Source organism: Sturnira hondurensis, unplaced genomic scaffold (assembly GCF_014824575.4).
Source record: "Sturnira hondurensis isolate 20B ecotype Veracruz unplaced genomic scaffold, ASM1482457v3 Scaffold0006437, whole genome shotgun sequence".
Lineage (NCBI taxonomy): Eukaryota > Metazoa > Chordata > Mammalia > Chiroptera > Phyllostomidae > Sturnira > Sturnira hondurensis.
In genome coordinates, this window is record NW_028079068.1 from 8,538,054 (window position 1) to 8,559,637 (window position 21,584).

A 21,584-nucleotide genomic window follows, 5' to 3' on the forward strand; every position below is an offset into this window, starting at 1 on the left:
CAGTAACTATGTATCCACGCTACTTCTAAATCTCCCTTGGATTTGTCACTACTTGCCATCCGCTGCTGCTGTGTTGATTCACACTGTAATCCCTTCCTTAGACTATTACGAGTTTCGTGGCCCTTTAATTGGCTTTCTGGGCACAGGGTTCTACAATTGCCTGTTGCTTTATTTTTTTTAAAGATTTTATTCATTTAGAGGGAAAGAGAAGGAGAGAAATATCAATGTGTGGTTGCCTCTCGTGGGTCCCCTGCTGGGAACTGGCCTGCAACCCAGGCATGTGCCATGACTGGGAATCGAACCTCGATCGTGTGGTTTGCAGGCCCGTGCTCAATCCACTGAGCTACACCAGCCAGAGCTGCCCATTGCTTTAAATACCAAGCCTCTTTCCCTAAGTCTGACTTGGAAGCCAAAAAGCGTTCTTCACCTAGAGTGCTGCAGTTTTGATTGGGTGTTGAAGATGAGCTGGCCAAGGGGCGAAGATCCTTGGGGGATATGGGGAGAAAAGATGCGAAAAGGCCAATGGTGTTCAAAGAAAAGAGGAAAATATGGTGTGGACTAAGAGTGGCTGGCAAGGCAGGTTGTAAACATATTGAAAAGAACCTTGATTCATAGCTAAAGAATTTAGACTTTATATGAAAGACAGTAAGTATTGTAAGAGATTCTTAAATAGGAGACAGATGTGATCATTCATATTTAAAAAAATAATAAAACTTCTGCAGCAAGATGAAGGCTAAAATAGAGCGAGGGGACACTCAAGCCAAGAAAGCCAGTTAGAAGCCACTGCACTTGTAATAGTCTTTTTAAAAAATGGAATGAAGGTGTGAATCAGCACAGCAGGGGTGGATGAAAAGTAGTGACAAATCCAAGGGAGATTTGGAAGTAGTATCGGTACAGAGTTATTGATTAGATACAGGTTTGGGAGTAGGGGAGAGAGGTCAGGAGGAAGAGTAAGGACGTTATGGTAAACAGGGGAAGGAGAGCAAGTGTGGAGGAGATGATGAGTAACCAGTGGTACCTGAGTCCTCAGGATGGATGGGATATCCTGAGGAGTGCAAACATGAGAAGAATGCCAAGAACAGTCCCCTGGGGGCAAAAAAAAAAAAGAAGCATGTAGGCAGCTGTCCCAGGAGGAAGGGGGGGGGGGGGACCGGGCAGGAGCCTTTGAGAGGTAGCAAGAGAAAGGGGTGGGGTCAGGTATGCAAGGAGAAGAGACTTCAAAGAAGGAATGATGACCAACACTTCTGCTTGGGGTAGGATGAGTGATAAGATTAGATTTGGCAATTCAAAGTGAGGAGCACAGTTTCTAGAGTTAGAAATCAGGCTGTAGCCCTGGGCCGGTAGCTCGGTAGCTCGGTTGGTTGCACTGTTCTCTTGATCTCCAGTCAAGGCAAATGCAAGAAGAAACCAATGAATACATAAAGAAGTGGAACAACAAATCGATGTTTCTCTCCCTATCTCTCCCTCAAATCGATTCTTCAAGTCAGGCTGGAATGGATTGAATGAAGATTTCTCTTTGAACTTTCTGAGGGACGCAGGTAATGGCTTGGGAAAAGGTGGAGTTGGGCAAAGTGTTGGAATTTTTTTAATGGGATGGGAGTCTCTGGTACAGCAGACAGCTTCTGCTCAAATATCTCTCGGGAACTTACTAAGTCCACAAGACAACCACGTTGCACTTTTGAATGCCAATTGAACATGTAATTCCGTTCAACATTGGACTTGGCATTTCAATGCCCAGAAAGATATGCAAGACATTTATATTTTGGTCTTCCATTTATTGGCCAAAATTTGCCTCCCTCTAACCACAGTCCTCTGTCTTCTGGAGTCACAGACAACACGAGAAGAATTCCTCCCAGGTAGCAGCANGTCCACAAGACAACCACGTTGCACTTTTGAATGCCAATTGAACATGTAATTCCGTTCAACATTGGACTTGGCATTTCAGTGCCCAGAAAGATATGCAAGACATTTATATTTTGGTCTTCCATTTATTGGCCAAAATTTGCCTCCCTCTAACCACAGTCCTCTGTCTTCTGGAGTCACAGACAACAGGAGAAGAATTCCTCCCAGGTAGCAGCACTTCCGCTATCTGAAGATGGTTTTCAGCTGCCTCTTGGGTTTTCTCACTTGTTTAACTTTCGTGAAATAATCCAGTCTTTCTGTATGTATACCTGCTTGTACGTATGCATATCTTTTGTTGTCAACTGGCTGCTCTCCTCTGGAGATCCATAGCCTGGTCTATCTCTTTAAAATGTGACACTCAGGCCTGCGTGTGAACCAAAGGGTTGCCTGGGTGATTCTTAGTCAGGGCACACGCCTGGGTTGTGGGCCAGGTCCCCTGTTGGGGGCACATGAGAGGCAACCACACACCGATGTTTCTCTTTCTCTTTTTCCCTCCCTTCCCTTCTCTCTAAAAATAAATAAATAAAATTAAAAAATGGGGCACTCAGAATTAATTGCAATTAATTATAATTAATTGCAATTCTCCTCATCTGGTATAAAGCCATGCACAAACCAGTAGGGGCATTCCCCCTCTTTTCTGGGACATGGTTCTTTGGCTAATGCCATCTGAGGCAGTAACACTACTGACTCAGTACTTCACAATCAACCGAAATCCTGAGACCTCTTGCCCTTGAAATGTTCCCTAAGTCTCCCAATTCTTATATCATACCATTGACTTTTTAAAGCCAATTGCAGGATTTTGCACTCCCCCCCCCTAAATACTGTATGTTTCTATTTGATCTTTATTAGCCAATAGTAAAAAAGAGTGAAGTCTTAGGAGTTAGACAAAAACTCAAATTCAAATGCTGATTTTATTGTGTAGTCCAGTGACCTTGGGCGTGTCGATCACTCGCCCATTCACCTTGCTTATTGGCGAACATGGGGGTAATCATATTTACATTATAAAGAGCCTCTGAGGCTTAAACAAGGGCAGTCTGGTGCCTAATATATTGGAAGAGCTCGATAAATTTTGGCTTTCTTGCCTTCCTTTTCTTCTGTTTCCTCAGATTTGTATTCTTAGCAGAAATATGCCCTTTGAGTCATTACTTAGGATTAATAAACCTCCTTTTAAATAAAAAGAAAAAATGAGTTGAGCAAAACGGGAGCCAAGGGCCAAAAGTACACACATTAGTATAATAGTTAAGCATATGGGCTCTTAGGCAGACTTTCTGTGACAAATCTCAGCGTTTCCACTTACTAGCTGTCTAATCGGAAGCTAGTTCATTAACCGTCCTGAGCCTTGCTTTCCTCATCTATGAAATGGGAATGAGAACAGTGCCTGTTTCTGTTGAGAAAGAGTAACTGGAGTGATAGAAAGTACTTTTTTGCACAGAACTTTGCATTTAATGGGTACTGGAAAAGTGGTTAGATAGTATTATTACCACTAGAAACCTCCAGGTAAAAATAATGCTCTCTTAATCTACATGTTTTGGGTATAATCATTTCATCTACTAAAAGTACTCTACAATATCCCATTTTATGTTCTATTACACATTATATGAGAGGATCCCATGAAAACCTCTGCCCAATGTCAGGAATGACCAATATGTGTGTAATCTTTCAGACTAGCTATAGGATCTTGGGCAAGTCGCTTGACATCTTGGGCTGAACTGTGCAATGGGAATGATAATAACACTCAGATATCTTGGATGAGGATTACATGATGAAAGCACATGGTGGGGGGAGGAAAATAAGCATAGCTTGAAAGGACTTAAGTGAACCCATGCTACTTCTTGTTAATATCAACTTCCTTTTCCTATGTTAATACAACTCACCAGTTTAGGTTCTGGAACCCACCTTTTTCTTTTCTAAAAACTGGTATATTTGTCTAGTTCCAGCCATATGGTACTTCTGCCCTCAATGGTTCCTCAGAGCATGTCTGTGATAATATCTGGAAGTTCTTTTTGGATCCTGGGATGTCATTTATCTGAATCAGAAGGTTTGAGTCTCATTTAAAAATGCGAAGTTCTTCCAAACTCTCTCATCATTCACCTTGGGCTCCATTTTCACCTTATGTTTCTTTTTTATCCTGACTAAAAGAGCAACATATGTTTATTGAGGTAAATATAAAATATTGAAAACTCACTAAGAAGAAAATGAATTGTAATTCCACTACTAAGATATCACCATTATTAGTATTTGTCTATGTAACTGTCTAGTCTTTCTGAGGACATATATATTTTTATATTAGATATATTTTAATCCTTACATGAAGATATGCTTATTGATTTTAGAGCGTGAGGAAGGAGGGGTAAGGGTGGGAGAGAAGGGGAGAGAGAGATGCATCAGTTACCTCTCACACATGCCCTGACTGGGGATCCATCTGCAATGTAGGTATGTTCCCTGACTGGGGATTGAACCCACGAGATTTTTGGCATCGGGGACAACACTCCTACCAACTTAGCCACCCTGCCAGCACTGAGCAAATATATTTAATAATAAATGACCAACACTTTTTGATGTCCGGACATTTTCCATAATTTGCTTTTTATGGATGCATAAATTTCACCATAGGTGTACATTACAATTTATGCAATACTTCACGTTGGACACTTAGGTTATCTGCAAGTGTTTAATAGGATAAACAATGCTATACTAAATATTCTTCCACATTAAATGTTGTGGGTGACTCTGGTTTGTTTTCTTAAGATAAAGCCTTCAGTATGAAATTACTGTGTTAAGTGGTTTACATACGCTAAGGTTTTTTCTTTTATACACAATGCCAAATTGCTCTCCAGAATACCTGAACCAATTTAAATGCCAGTATTGTCAGTGGATTGAGTGCGGGCCTGCGAACCAGAGGATCGCGGTTCAACTCCTGGTCAGGGCACATGCCTGGGTTACAGGCCAGTTCCCAGCAGGGGACACACCAGAGGCAAACATACATGGATGTTTCTCTCCCTCTCTCCTTCCCTTCCCCTCTGAAGATAAATAAATAAAATATTTTTTTAAATGCCAGTATTGTAGGAAGGTGCTTATTCCCTGCATCTTTATCCATGCAAGATATCAGTGTAATTTTTTTTTATTGCTAGGCACAAAGACATCCAGTTTTATTTTAATATTCATTTGTTTAGTTACTAGTAAGACTGAAACTTTTTCATTAACCAGTTGAATCCCTTTTTCTCTTTGCCTTTTCATGTTCTTTACCCATTCTTCTTTTGACATGTTGTCTTTGTCTTATAAGCTTGTAAGAACTCTTCATATATTAAGGATATTATCATATACATGTTTGTGGTCTAAAATCTCTCATTTATCTTTTAATTTTGTGGTACCAATTCCCTGGTTGACTTAGCCTGGACAACACGCCCTACCTCCTGAGATAAAGAAGAAGTCTACTTCCCCAGAGCTAAACGCATATCCCAAAGGAAGGAGCAGCTGGAAAATGGATATATATATATATAGGTATATATATATATATATACTTAAAGATAACTAAGGAAAGGAGTATATCTTTAGGTATCAAGATCATTGTTTTTAATAGAAAATGACAAATACTTTGACATTTGAAAACTCATTCGCTTTACCACTATCAATGGGGTAGAAACTACAGTTAAAATCATGAAAAGACGTGGTCCCTCCCTAGGTACTAACTTCTTTACATTCAAGCTACATCGGGGTCACCTGGGTGCATCACAGTTTCTAAGGTCTAATCAAACATGGTTGCAACCTTTTCCCCCATAACCAAATAATATTTAGGTTCTCTGAATTCCTTCTGTAATGTGGGTTCTACAGACCCCAGAGGCTTAGGCCTCCGCTCCTCCTCTCCTCTGAATTTATTCTGGTGAAGTCTCTGTCTCTTGGCTGCTTTGTTTTCTGGTTACTTATTTGGGCAATTCCTTGTCTCTCTTTTTTTTCTTTTTTAAACTCAGGGTCTTAGTTATACCACTTGGCAATGTCTTTGCCTGGTTTGTGACCCCAGACCTATATCTTGATCTAAATGTGTTCTCAGAGGAGCCCTCTGGGGGTCAGCCGGAGTGAACCAAGTTGGGCCCTGGAGCACTGGGGCTTTAAGTCGATCACAACAGGGATTCAGAAGAGGCAGGACACAGTAGCACCCACATACTCACCAGTCATAGTTCACAATGTTCTGCCCAGCACAAGCCATTATCCCCCTGACCCCATCTTAGACATTGTTTCTGAGCATCTTTGTAGCAGTTCTGCTAATCCTTCCTGCATCTTGGCCCTGCCTGGTCTTTTCAACACACATCCCCTCTCCTCCCCAGATTCATATGTTGAAGCCCTAAGCCCAATATGATGGTATTAGGATATGGGGCTTTGGGGAGTTAATTAGATCATGAAGGTGAAGCCCCCATGAATGGGATTGTTGTCCTTATAAGAAGAGACACCAGACTGATGATGTCTGTCTTCATGGATACAGCAGGAAGGTGGTTGTCTGCAAACCGGACACCATATCTGCCATCACCTTGGTGGTGAACTTCCTAGCCTCCAGAATGATGAGAAATAAACATTTCTGATTAATGCACCCAGTCTATGGTATTTGTTGTGGCAGCTCAAACAGACTAAGACACCTTCCCTCTGCCTTCTATGACAGTGATTTGGCTTCTGTGGGGCAGCCATGGTCTCCTTTTTACCCCTTCTTAGAGGTTTTGACCACAGCATTCCTCTCCTGTTTCAGTCCCATCTCTAGTATGTGCCACCCTTCCATTCCTCAGGACGACCACCCACCCTTCTCGGCTCCCTCCATGGGCATCACACTTCTGACGGTGGCCTCCAAATTCCTCTATGACTGTCTCCTACCTTTGCTCGCCACTGCCCCTTTTAGGACACCCAGTGGACCCCTCATCTGCCAAAAGAGAGTAATAGTAGAAGAGCCAAGTAAAAAATAACTCCAAAGGGTGGAAATGGGAGGGAGGGGGGAGGATGGGGGGTGGGACGGGATGGGAGTAATAGACAGAAAACTGTACTTGAAAAATAATTAAATAAAAAAATTGAAAGAAAAAAAATAATTCCACATTTTTTTCTCAAGACCAATTTATTGTATGATACACCACCATTTAACTACTGTTTTTGGAGCCCTCCTTCCTACAAATACTACCACATATCTATCAAAAATATGTATTGAAGATAATGGTTTTAAAACTATAAAAAATATGAGGGAAATGCTACAGCTGAATGGTTCTGTTTTTCAGTTAACTATTAACATTAAGGATGCCTCATTCAGTGGCACTACCCCTTTTTCATAATGTTCTTACTATACACATAAGCAAAAAATGAACAAAAACTCATTAGTTGTCTTCAATACTTTCCACAGGCCCTACTTGTCTCCACATGTTAGCCCCTGGCATTATTTTCACAGGTTGGAGCCCTTCTTTTGAATGAGGTCTTGTTATCTCTGACTCTCACCTTTCCTGTGTGTCCTTTAAAAATACACAGTTATCTGGAACTTCTGACCAAGAGAGAGGCATACGGAGGTATGCTTTGCTTCCTCACACAACCAAAAGAAGAACAGCAAACTTAAAAACAAAACACAGCTCTGGCTGGTGTGGTTCAGTGGTTGAGTGCCAACCTGTAAATCAAAGGGTTGCTGGTTTGAATATGGTCTGGGGCACATGCCTGGGTTGTACACCAGGTCCCCAGTGGGGGGCATGCAAAAGGCAACCACACATTTATGTTTCTCCTCTCTGTCTCCCTCCCTTCCCCTCTCTAAAAAAATAAAATAAATAAAATGTTTAAAATCGTTTTTAAAAAATATTTTAAAATGAAACAAAAACCAACCAGAGCTGCCCGAAAACTCAAACTGTATAGAAGTCTGGCAACCAAGAAGTTAAGAGAAGAGACACTCATCCAGCCTGGTCAGAGGTATGGAGGCTGGCAGCCAGGGCAGAGAAGACATGCAGTGAGGTCAGCAGACCAGGTCAGGTGGGGCAGTGGCTGGGTGGACCAGGCAGACCAGGTGGTACCACATTCACTTGTGGATAAGCCAGGAGGAACAACTAGGGAGCAAGACAGACAACACAACCCAGGGTTCCAGCACAGGAAAGTAAAGCTTCAAAACCTCTGGCTGTAAAAATCTGTGGGGATTGTGTCAGTAAGAGAAACTCCCAGCTTCACAGGAGACTTTGCTGGAGAGACCCACAGGGTCCTAGAACATGCACAAACCCACCCACTGGGAATCAGCATCAGAAGGGCTCAATTTGCTTGTCAGAAGTGGGGGAAGTGACTGAAAGCCAGTAGAGAGCTGAGCAAGTGGCACTGTTCCCTCTCAGACCTGTCCCCCCCAGACAGTGCCACAATGCAGCTACGTCGGTTGTCCCACCCTGGTGAATATCTAAAGCTCCACCCCTTACTATGTAACAGGCGAGACAAGACAAAAAGAAAAATGGCCCAAATTAAAGCTCCAAAAATTGAACTAAGCAACAAAGAGACAGCCAACCTATCAGATGCAGAGTTCAAAACACTGGTAATCAGGATGCTCACAGAATTGGTTGAGCATGGTCACAAAATAGAGAAAAAAGTGAAGGCTATGAAAAGTGAAATAAAGGAAAGTGTACAGGGAACCAACAGTGACAGTAAGGAAACCAGGACTCAAATCAACGGTTTGGAGTAGAAGAATGAAATAAACATCCAACCAGAACACAATGAAGAAACAAGCATTCAAAAAAATGAGGAGAGGCTTAGGAACCTCTGGGGCAACTTTAAACATTCCAACATCTGAATCATAGGGGTGCCAGAAGGAGGAGAATAACAGCAAGAAATTGAAAACTGCCCTGGCTGGTGTAGCTCAGTGGATTGAGCGCGGGCCTGCGAACCACACAATCGTGGTTCGATTCCCAGTCAGGGCACATGCTTAGGTTGTAGGCCAGTTTCCGGCAGGGGCCAGTTCCCTGCAGGGGATGCACAAGAAGCAACCATACATTGATGTTTCTTTCCTCTCTCCTTCCCTTCCCCTCTAAAAAGATAGATAAATAAAATATTAAAAAAAAAAGAAATTGAAAACTTATTTGAAAACATAATGAAGGAGAACTTCCCCAATCTGGCAGAGGAAATAGACTTTCAGGAAGTCCAGGAAGCTCAGCGAGTCCCAAAGAAGTTGGACCCAAGGAAGCACAGACCAAGGCACATCTTAATTGCATCACCCAATTAAAGATAATGAGAGAATCTTAAAAGTAGCCTGAGGAAAGGAGAAAATTATCTACAAATGAGTTCCCATAAGGCTATCAGCTGATTTCTCAAAAGAAACCTTATAGGCAAGAAGGGGCTGGAAAGAAGTATTCAGAGTCATGAAAGGCAAGGGCCTACATTCAAGATTGCTCTATCCAGCAATCTTGGAATGGAAGGGCAGATAAAGTGCTTCCCAGATAAAGTCAAGTTCAAAGAGTTCATCATCACTGAGCCCTTATTATATGAAATGTTAAAGGAACTTATCCAAGAAAAAGAAGATCAAAACTATGAACAATAAAATGACAACAAACTCACAACTATCAACAAACCTAAAAAAGCAAAAGCAAAAACTAAGCAAACAACTAGAACAGGAACAGAATCACAGAAATGGAGATTACACGGAGAATTATCAGTGGGGAGGGAGAGAGGGGAGCATGGGGGAAAAGGTACAGGAAATAAGAAGCACAAAATAGACAGGGGGAGGTTAAGAATAGTATAGGAAATGAAGGAGCTAAAGAACTTTTATGTATGACCCATGGACATGAACTAAGGTGGGGACTGATGGAGGGAGAGGGGTGCAGGGCAGAGGGGGATAAAGGGGAGAAAAAAAATGGAACCACTGTAATAGCATAATCAATAAAATATACTTTAAAAAAAAGAAGTAATTGCCAGTTACAGAAAGAGTCATGGGGATGGGAAGTATAGCAGAGGAAATGTAAACCATAATATTAAATAACTGTGAATGATGTCAAATGAGGCTTATTGGGGAGATCACATGATGAGTTATATAAATGTTTAATCACTATGTTGCACACCTAAAACTGATATAATATTGTATGTAAACTGTAGTTGAAAAATTTAAAAACAATTTTAGAAGAAAAAACATTAGCCCTGGCTGGTGTAGCTCAGTGGATTGAGCGCGGGCCTGTGAACCAGGCGATCGAGGTTCGATTCCCAGTCAGGGCACATGCCTGGGTTGCAGGCCAGTTCCCAGCAGGGGGTGCACGAGAGGCAACCATACATTGATGTTTCTCTCCTTCTCTCCTTCCTTTCCTCTCTAAATAAATAAAATCTTTCTAAAAAAATTTTTAAAAAACACATCAGATCAAAAAAGAAAAAATCTGAATAAACTATGAACTGTACTTAATTTTAAAATATAAATAAAAATATGATCTTATCAGGACACTTCTTGAGCAGCCACACTGATCTTTACCAGACGCTCCCTTTTCTTCATGGAAATCATGGGGTTTATTAAAATTTAAGTTTCAAGTCATTTTACTCCTTTTGAGCGTTCTTTTTTAGTTCCTAGCCAGACAGACCCTCATGTCCATATCTTGTGTTAACTTACTCGAGTCTTCCTTGTGTCAGATTAGAAAGTACAGAATCACCTTCTTTGGCTACTACAAATTCAAGGATGCTGTGGTCGCTTATGTTGATTGTCACTGCCACTTCACCAAGACATTCTTCTCAGCTGGTTAGAATTAAGTACAGAATGGTACCTCTTCAATACGCAATTCGTTTAAATTTAAGTCATGCCAACTTTATTTGATGCTCACTTTCCTGCAGAATGAGTTTGTCAGTAGATGTTAGAGTTCTCCATTACCTCTGAAGTATGCCCCTGTGCCAATAATTTTGTCATTTGCATTGGGAAAGCATTATTGATGTTGCCATAACCTCATAAGGCTTGCTACAACTAGTTGACGACGCGTAGCCAGTGGGTTGAGAGTGTGAGCCAGGACTAGGATGCGGAGTGCTCTCAGGGCATGCGCAGTGAATCCAGAAGCTGGCTTGGATTAGGGCCGCTGAGCTGTATGTCTCACAGCAAGGTGAAGTTCAGGAAGCCTTTAATGCTACGCAGTTGAGTGTGAAGGCTAAGTCACATGTGTACCATAGTTTAAGGGGTGTGGACAGCAGAATACAGCCCTCTGGGGAAGAGGAAATGGTTAGAGATAAGCTAAAGAAGATGTCAGAGTCATGGTGAAGTAGGGCGGGGTTCAGGACAGGGTCCTAGATCTACAGGGAGATTGGTATTCATGGCTGAATGACCAGAGTCTGACGCGTGGAGGTCCAGGAAGTCCAGAACTGGACAAACACAGGAGTAAGCTGCAGGTGTCTAAGGCTCACAGCTAACTTCACTGGAAGGAAGCAAGATGCTGGGGTTTGCACTGATGATCCACTTTCTCCCCAGTCAGAATTGCAGCTAAGTACTGGGGAGGCTGGAGAGCTAGACCTACAGGTGGAGCTCCTAAGACAACCCAGCTGCTGGTTACTAGGGAAGCAAAGGCAAGACAACTGTCCAGCTGCCGTATGTATGCTCCTGTGACAATGACACTTCTGCTTTTACTTTCACCCAGATCTGTTCTACCAGTCATCGATCCTCAGGTCTGTGAGTTTCCACTTGTGCTCGTCAGTTCTTCACTCACTCTGCTTTGTCTTTGATTGTGTGCTTCTTTTGAACACACTCTATACCTTTGTGTTGGTGGAATACAGCAACAGCTCCCGTTAACTGATTACTGACCATGTACTGGGTACTGTGCTAGCTGACTTACAAGCACTGTCTTATTTAATTCCCACAACTTCCTTAAGAGGTGGGTATTTTTATTCCTGTTCTAAAAAGAGGAAACTCAAGCTTATATGGTCACACATCTGGGACACAAAAAAGCTCATATTTAAACTTAGTTTTGTCTACCTCCCTATCTGTTGCTTAAGTGACTACATTTATACTGTGATGTATCCAAACAATTCTCACTGGTGTCTATCAGCCAGTGACTAGATTTTTTATCTAGCTAGCTAGCTAGCTAGCTATCAGTCAATCAATCAATCAATCAATCATCTCTGCTCTTTTATCACTAACTGCAAAACAGTATGTACAATGAAAGAAGTAGATCATTAATAATACTTACTGAATGAATTGAATGTAGTTTTAGAATGTGATTAGAACTCCTATGTCCTCTCTTGGTTTGGGTATTTATAAGGTCAATCAGTAAGAATTCTTTAGTTTGCTCTATAAAAATACTACATTCATGCACATTCATTCATTTCAAGGAAGAGAAGGAGCAAAGTGTTAAATGAGTTCTGAACCGAGGAGACAAAGTTTATTTCCAAGTAGTCAGATGTAGGCAAATGTGTCGATATGTTCCAGTACACTTGAGAAGTTAAAATAAATGGGGCATAGCTGTGTATGAACAGATCACTTTCTTCACGAGTGTGAATCCGAAAATGTTTTTTTAAGACATAATTTTCATGTTGCCTGAATCAAAAGTTGCCAAACTACTGTCCACTGGCTAAACCCACCCCACCCCATATCTTTGTATGGCCTTCGAGCTAGGAATGAGTTTCAGATTTTTAAGTAGCTGAAGAAGATCAAAAGAAGGATACTATTTGGCCCTGCCTGGTGTGGCTCAGTTGGCTGGAACTTTGTCCTGTAGACTGAAAGGTCATGGAGTCGATTTTTCAGTCAGGACACATAGACCCAAGTTGCAGGTTTGACCCCTGGCTGGGGAGCAAATGGAAGGTAAGAGGTCGATGCGTCTCTCTCATATCAATTTTTCTTTTTTTGTTCTCTTTCTCTCCCCCTCCCTCCCTCTCTCTCTAAAAGCAATGAAAAAAATGTTCTCGAGTGAGGATTAAAAAAATACTATTTCATGACATGTGAAAGTTTTATGAAATGCAAATCTCAGTGTCCATAAATAAAGTTTCATTGCAACAAGCCATGTTCATTTATTTGGTCATTGTCTATGACTGTTTTCACTCAACTACAATGGCAGGGGTGAGGAGCTGGGACAGAGACGATTCGTCCCACAGAGCCTGAAATATTTCCCATGTGGCCCTTTCCAGAAACATTTTACCACGGGTGGTCTAACTAAGTAATACAGAATGTCGTAACATTTTAAATACCATTTCAACTACATCTACTAATTTTAGTTCTAATTCAAGGACACTGTACCAAAAGGTCAGGGCATCTCTTTTGTTATATAGATTTCCATGTTCCCAGGACGAAGTCAAAACCTTTTCTCCTTTTGTATTCTCTACATTCTCTCCTAAAGCAGAAACACTAACAGATTGAGAAGCTGGCGGTTTCTCCCGGAGGTAAAACATCTCTTCCTGCCAAAAGTCATCATTTTCTCTGATGGGAAACTAGGTCTGGGCGTCCTTATGAGTGGTTACAGGGTGTTACAGAACTGTAGTGGTGCCCAGATGGATTCTCCAGACTCCATCAACTGGTTTAAGGCGGTAGGACAGAGTCAGACAGACAAGGAAAAGCAAATTGCTCTTTTTGTCATCACTCAGGACCTAAATAAAGACCAAAAATGACTCAGAGTTACCAGACACAGGTGAATGTTACTTCCCAAAATGTGCTCAGGAGGCACTTAACATCACAACAATATGGCACTGTGAGGGCTCAGTGTGTTAGTTCAAGAGCAATATCAAGGGAGCAGAACCTCCTCCTTTTTCTAAGATCGGGTTTGGTTTGCAATAAAGTTCAAGGGCATCTGTCTTTTTATTTATTTATTTTTTACTTGCTTGCTTACCTACTCACTCACTCGCTCACTCTCTGGGACCCAAAGACACATTCTATTATCTTCCCGCATCTCTGCCTGTCTGCCTCTGCACAGTATCTCTTTTTTCAATTGAACAAAATTTGGGTGATTATTTATTATGCGTGAGGCACGGGACAAGCCCTGAGGATACCAAAATAAGTAAAATAATCCTGGCTTTCTAGGAATTTAGGGTTGATAAGAGAAACAAGTTCTAATGACCTTCTCAGGCCCTTTGGCAACATGTAACATGTTCTTCTTTGACATGTTCTTCTCTTGCTCTCTGTGGCCCCATAATCTTCTGGTTTCATTTTTCTGGTTTCTGATTCTCAGTCTCTGTTGTCAGCTCTTTCTTTTTCATCCAGTCTCTAAGTGATAAGAGCTTAGTCCTGAGCCTGCTTTTCTTCTGATTCCATCTACCCTCCTTAAACAATCTTCTTCCAGACTTATGAATCCAGTGCCAGCAGTTTTCCTGACTTAAGACCTGTATTACAGGTCTGCAGAAGACATCGCTGCTTTTTTCTCTCTCTTCCCCAGAACAGTGTCACTGTCCCAGGATTGTCCATCTTGGTGACTGACACATGTACGCATGCATCTGACCTTGAATGTCAAGGCAACCATGACATTATCTCCCTCTCTATAACTCACTATTTCCATTGAATCATCAAGTTCTTTAAAATAACTCTTTTGTTTTTCTAAAATATAGCTTTGTTATATTTTCCCATTGTCATTTAGTCCCCTTATAACCCCCTTCCCCAGTCATCACCACCCTTTTGTCCATGTCCATGAGTCCTTTCTCTTTTTTCTCAATTGTTCTACCCCCTAACCGCCCCCAACTTTCCTACAACTCCAATTCTGGGAATAAACCCAAAGGAACCCAAAACACTAATTCGAAAGAACATAAGCACCCCTGTGTTCATTGCAGCGTTATTTACAATCGCCAAGTTATGGAAGCAGCTCAAGTGTCCATCCATAGATAAGTGGATAAAATGACTATGGGACACTTACACAATGGTATTCTACTGAGCTGTAAAAAAGAAGAAAATGTTACCCTTTGCAACAGTAGAGATGGCCCTGGAGAATATTATGCTAAGTGAAATAAGCCAGAGAAAGACAAATACCCATGCGATTTCACTCATATGTGGAATTTAACAAACAAACTGAACCAACAAGTGAAACAGAGACAGACTAGAGACGTAGGTAAAATAACTGTGAACTCTGAGCATTCCTCTTCCTGTACACCCTAGACCAGGAAGCCATTGTCTGTGACCTGAATCACCGAAATGCTGTTTCAACTGGTCTCTCCACACCTGCTCTCTCACTTTTCTATTTTCACTTCTCACCGACATTTTCAGATTAAAAAAAGTTAATAATCTTTAAAAAGAAACACAATGCTAGCAAAATACATGGTGTTCTTCATCTTATTTTTTTTACACAACAATGTATTATGAAGATCTTTTCACATCAGTACACCTAAAACTGCCCCCGAAGTTTTTAACAACTGCCTACCTTTAACCTGTATAACTGTACCATAATTTATTTAATCACTTCTCTGTCAATGGGCCTGAAGGTTGTTTTGTCTTTAGCATAAAAGCTTCAGTGAAGATCCTGGATGAGTCATCCTTTGATACGTGTGTGAATGCATCTATCAGCAGAATACAGACAGGTGGAGTTACTAGGTCGAAGGTTTTGTACATTTAAAAATTTAATAAATACTGCCACATTGCCCTCCTTAGAAGTTGTATTGATTTTCACTCCTACTGACAACATTTACCCTCTTCCTAGCATGGCGGACAAAGTATGCTATTAAACGTTTTGCTTCGTGCCAAAGTAATAAGTAAAAACGACATCTAATTGCATTGTAATTTGTGTAGCTCTTGTTATGAGAAAGGATGAGCATTTTTACATATTTTGAAGGTCCATTTGCATCTTCTTAACTGCAAACTGTCAAACACTTTGCCCAGTCTCCTAGGGTTTTCAATCCTTTTCTTATTGATTTGTAGGAATGCTTGGCTTTCTTCTTAAATAAGCTAATATCCAGGGTCTTTCGGGTACTCTAGCATTTTTTAAAAGTCACAATTTAGCCATTTTTTTCTAATAACAATCAAATGTTAACTCCATCAGGGAAGCCTAAATGAAGAGGTCATATGTAGAGGTTATAAATTGATTCGCAGAAGTCCTGACTTCCTGATAATAGCTTGATAAGGCTGCCTTATACCTATAACTGTACTATTTAAGTTAATTCTACTGATAGTCCATATTCACAAAGTGAACCTCAGAAATATGAATGCCCGATGTCACACAGCTAGTAACTCCTCTACTTCTGGAATCTTAAAAGCCTAGTAATCCAGCATCCCTGGCATTCCTCAACCACACCAGGCTTTGATCCTTGATGCTGGTATTTCTAATAATCTGTTTGTCCTCTTTTTCCTCCTATAAACATCCAGTGAACATTTTTAAGTGCCTACTGTATGCCAGGAATCCTCCTAGGGTTTAAACTTCAGAGGGGTTCTCAACCATAGACAATAAAAACAAATAGTAATTAAGTTTTTACATAGGATGGTTGGGGGACAGAGGATACTTTAGGAAAGGCGGTCCGCAAAGGCCTCTTTGAGGAGGTGACGTTTAAACAGAGATCAGAACGAATAAAAGAGTATTCCAGGAAAAGGAAATATCTGGGGTGATCCCTTTAAAACAAGAGCCAATCCAATGTGTTTGAGGAGCAGAAAAAAGGCCAGAGTGATTAGATTGAGGGAGAGTGGTGGGAGATGAGATGGAAAAAGGTCTGGGTTTCCACCCAGGGCTCTGTAGGCCAGCGAAGGAGTCTGGACTTTATTCCGAGTGCAATCGGAAGACATGGAAGGGTTGCAAGAAGAGAAGCAATAAGATCTGATTTATGTTTTATGCTTCCTGTCACTCTGGCTGTGCTGTGGAGAACAGGAGCAAGAGTGGAAGCAGGAAAACCAATTAGAAAGCTATTTACAGAAGCCCAGAAGATGGTGCTGGTGTTAGGGCGGTAGCAGTACAGATAGAAAGAAACAGATTGTGAAAATGGTTTGGAGGTAGGGTTGACCTGAATTCCTGATAGACTGGATGTGAGGACTGAGGGAAAGAGACACATCATGCATGTCTACACGTTCCTTTGTTTTTGACTTGAGCATTGGACGGATGGTCACGCCATTGAATTTGAAGAAGAAGGCTTCAAAGAATAAAAAATTCTGTTACTGTATTATTTTCTTCTTTCCCTGCGCAGGCTTAACAGACCATGATTTTATTCTCTTCCCAATACCTTTATCCTCCCCCGCCCAGTTGCCCTTTATCCAAAAGAACTTCCTCTACCTTCTCTGCTCCTCCTCTGATTCACTGCAATCTGGTTACCACCCCAATAAACTCCTCCTTGCCAAACACAACAATGACCTCCTTGTTGCTAAGTCCCAGGACTTCCAGTCCTCATTTTTCTTGACCTTTCCCTAGCATTTAATACTGTTGACAATTCCTCCCTTGGCCTCTCCGAAGCTACTTGTTCTGGTCCTGCTATCTCTCTGCATGTGTTTCCTTTGCAGGTGTGTTTCCTCGCCTTTTGAATGTGGGCATTTTCCTAAGGTCCCAGAGCAGGTCCTCTGGTCTTCTTATGTCCCACCTTTTCTGTCAGGGGTTTCATCTGCTTCCATAAACCATCACATTCTGATGGTTCTAGCACAGATCCCTCTTCTGAGTTCTAGACTTCCCTGTTCCATTAGGTCACAGAAAGCTTCATTTTGATACCCCGTGGACACTTCAAACTCAGCGTGTTTCAAATTAAACTAATCCCCTTCCCTTCTCAACCTACGCTGTCTTCTAAAATCCCCATCTCGGCAAAGGGTACCCCTATCCTCCCATTTACCTGGTCATAAGTCTCCTTCTATTCCAAATCCTGCAGATGCAATCAATAATAACACTCAGTTGGTTCTGTATCTTACATACGATTTGAATCCTTCTTCTCTATTGACCTTCTTGCTGCCTCAGTTTAGATGTCCATCATTTCTTTCCTACAGTGCTGATCTCCTAACTAGTCTCCTTGCTTATAGTGTTACTCACACTAAGAAATTCTCCAAACTGCAGTGATCTTTCTAAAATGGACAGACTTCTTAAAATTCACCAGTGGTCCTCCATTGGCCGTATAATAAATGGAAAATTTCTTAGACACACAAGACCTTGCTGATCTTTCTGGGTGTATCCTTCAGTACTCCTGGCATGCATTGGTACAATGTATTTACTGAGAAATCTACTACTCCACTGGGCACTGTTCTTCCCCCTCAACTCTCTGGGTACACCTTATTACCTCCAGGACTTTATACATAGTACTTTCTTTCTTTGGAATACATTTCTCTTTAATTTGCCCATTTGTCTGGATTACTTCTACTTATCTTTCAGAATTCCTTTCCAAATTAACCTTCTATGGTTTGGGACCCTTACCATGGAAGGCCTGGTTTGGTACTCGTCCAATGAGCTCTCTTTTTGGCATCATCTCCCTCATCTCCACACTCATCTGTCTCACCATTATACTGTCAGGGCCTTTGGAGCAGACCATCTTATTCATCTTTGTATTCTCAGTGCCTAGCACAGCACCTGACTCCGAGCAGGCACTCAGTAATGAATAAATACAGTGGCAGCGTTGGATTTCAAAGCCAGGTCTTTTCTCTCTCGCACAAATCTCACATTTGTTTATGCTACTTCTTAATATTGTGAATCTGAACGTTTCAAAAATCCATGCTACGTATACTTTCGCCTCTCACTAATTAAAATACCGGTGAATAGATGATTAGCTCCAGGAGGATTCCGTTGATTATTTCTTACGTGACCCTTCCTCATCCTTCCATTGCTTTGCTTGTAAAAGTAGTTTGGGTTGACTAAATACGAAATGACTTAAGCCCCCTCCATACAATTTCCTATCCTTTCTGTTCCTTCTACAACACCGCCACACAAGCAGAGAGCAAGTACATTGAGAGTAAGTTCAATGTCATTGGATTGTCTGACAATTGACACTAAAAAATGATGCGTCAACAGCAAATCATTTCCCATTTCAATTTCCTCCAAGGTCTCTATGGATAGATATTAAAGTTTCAGTGTCGAAATTTAACACTGCAAAATCTAACTAAAATTGAAATTTTTATGGAGTGGGTTCAATCTAATCACAGAGGCTTGTACATGGAAGGAAGCTTGGACATCTTTTAGTCCATCCAGCACTGTTGTTGAGCTTCTCCGAGGAAACTGCCAGGAGAAGACCTGGCCTGGCTTGTCCAAGGTCATGGGTCAGTAGAAGTAGAGTGAATTTCCTAACTTTCAGTCAGCTGACCTTTCCTCAATGCCATATACACTGTTTTTTCCATCTAAACAAGTGATCTACATCGGAACCCAACTGAACTGTTTACATAATGCTTATCTTTATGATATTGCCTTTGTGACATCCTTGTTATAAAGAGGAAGGAACTGAGAAAAAAGAGCCAGGGACATAGGGCATTGGTAAAAGAGACAATTAGTACTCAGAGTAATGGGCTTCTATCTGCAGAGTGGCCTTGTGATCACACTCTGTTCTCCGAGCGCCCCAATGCTATCTCAAGCTTATTTGTGCTCCTGGGGCCTGGATGCCATCCAATTCCATGCCTTATTTGGTCTAAAAGATTTCCCCAGCTTCAATGTGTATTTTTTGAGCTTCATTTTGGAAATATCATCCTTAAATTTCTCTACTTGAGTTTGTTTCATTTCTACTGCTGAGGAATGAACATTCTAGGCAAAAGAAAATAAAGATGATGGGTTTTTCTAGGCTTTATATTTCAAGAACGTTTTTTTTTTCCTCAAATGGTAACTGTCAGGCTACTTTGTTCCTCAAATGATGCCGTTTTCCATGGGAATTTGTGTTTAATTGGGCTAATTTGTTTTCACTGAAAGCAGGTTTCTTTCCAAGAGGATCAGTGTGATAATGTTTTACCAGCTCCGAGACCAAATATAAACTAGTTCTGAGAAACAGGAAGTGAACCTGACTGGTCTGGTCTGCGTGTCCCTAGCAGTGACGCACATGCAGAAATCGAATTAGGAAAACAAGATGTGTGGGTGTGAGGCAATCGATAATAATCCGGGAGGCCACGATACAAGCAAGCACACTTTCAACCAAATGCCACTCATCTTAATACACCCTGAGAAGTTTGACTTCCACAGAACATGCTAATGATTAGAAAGCAGATGAGCCTGAGTTCCCTAGCAACGGCATGTGCTTTTGAGACAGTTATGAGCCTTTCTGTTAATCCCACCAACCCCTTACGTTCCCAAACATATGACTGACATTAAAAAAAAAAAGATACTTCAGAAAGTTCTTTGAGATTTCCAGGAGTGAAATGGAAAGGAATACAACTACGAACAGAAAGGTTTTCCTGAGAATTGCACTCAGGCGAAGTGAGTACTTTTGGGATGCGCCCAGCCTGCCCCTGCGTTCACTGCTCTCTGCTAGCTCTGTGTTTCTGAGTCCCCTGTGGTGAAGGGCAGCGGAGGTGAGACTGTTCCGAGTCCAGAGCAGTCCCCTCATGCAACGTGAATCACGGCCCGATAGTGGGGTGAATAGTGGGGTCCACAGTCCATGTTGTGTGGAGGCTGACGGGGGGGGGGGCCGGCGGTGTAGGGGAGGGAATATACGTGCGTGGGCTTTCTCCTTTAAGCAGAATCAATTACCCTGGTTGAAGGAGGTGGCGAGGGGAATGAAGCTATTTTTCCTATTGATTGTTTAATTGCACCAGTGGCTGTTTGTCTGAGGCCCCGGGCCAAAAGCATTATTTTCGTGGCTAAAGTGAGGCTGGGCAGGTTTCCATCGCCTTCCCTAGTTTTAAACAAGACAACTCATACAGCTCAGCCAGGCTAGAGGAACTGGTATGGTATATGCTGTTTTGTTACCCAGCTTTACCCTACAAAGCCAGGGCTGGTGGGATGATGGGTCTCAGACCCCGAATGATTGCCTCTAGGTCCGTCTTGGGTTAGGGATGCACAACTCTTCCGTGTAGCCTGAGTCAGCTGCGGGCCGTTATTCGAGTGGTAATTATTGCTGCGTTTTTCTGGTCATCCTTATTATGGCCTGAGTTCCTTTCAGCTGGACACTGGGATCCTTCAGTTTGGCCCGGGTGACTCCTGGTTCTCCCCACCTCCCCATCTCACCCCCCTGCGCGCTCCCTTCCCAAGGCGACCACCTGCGCCGCCCCACTTACCATCTGCCCCGCGGGGAGGGCCCCCCGGGGTAGCGGAGCCCTCCCTGCTCCCGGGCGGCTCTGGGGGAGCTCGGTGTTTGCCTCCAGCCCTTCGCTACCGGAGAGATCAGGTTCCTCCCCTCCTCCCCCTCCAGCTCCGGCCGCCCTCCTTCTTGCATGACACAGCAGAACCGCAGCTGCTGCGGCAAGTCCCAACCATCCGCCCAGGAAGCGCCGCCACCCGGGGCTCAGGAGGGGCGGAGGGAGGCGAGGCAGGGGGCCACCGCCGAGGGGGGGGTTCTTGCCCCCACTTTGCACCACACACTCCTTTCCCCGCCCTGGGGCACGGGCACAAACTCTGGCTGAAGCCGACCAGGCCGAGCAGTTGAGGAATGCTGGGTTTGGCGTCAGAAGAGATGGGACCGGATAGAAGGGTGTGAAGGAGACCCCAGTAGGGACAGGATATTGCAGGTAAAGAAGGGGAAGAAGAGGCCGAGAAGTCAAGGGCCAGGCTGTGAAGGAAAGAAAGGAGGTCAAAGAGAGGTAAGGGGGCAGAGTTGCTGAGAAGGGAGACCGGCTTGAAGGGGTGGGGGGCGGTGGAGTGGGGGGAGCTGCTGGGGAAAGGGGACTGGGAGGGAGTTTGGGGGGAGGCCTGAGCTAAGCACTCAAACAACACAGGGGCTGAATTGGGGGGCAAGAGCAGAAAAGGGGAGAG

At 42.6% G+C, this 21,584-nt stretch overlaps 1 protein-coding gene across 2 annotated transcripts in view; it reads right to left on the reverse strand.

Annotated features, from left to right (window-relative positions):
* The window catches only part of MKLN1 (muskelin 1), a 337,548-nt gene extending 316,521 nt beyond the window's left edge, over positions 1-21,027 (reverse strand). For both annotated transcript variants that reach the window (XM_037049181.1, XM_037049180.1), the window contains exon 1: positions 20,891-21,027. The gene's annotated coding sequence lies outside the window, so the exon portion shown is untranslated. The remainder of the gene's footprint in view (positions 1-20,890) is intronic.
* Positions 21,028-21,584: the final 557 nt, after the last annotated feature.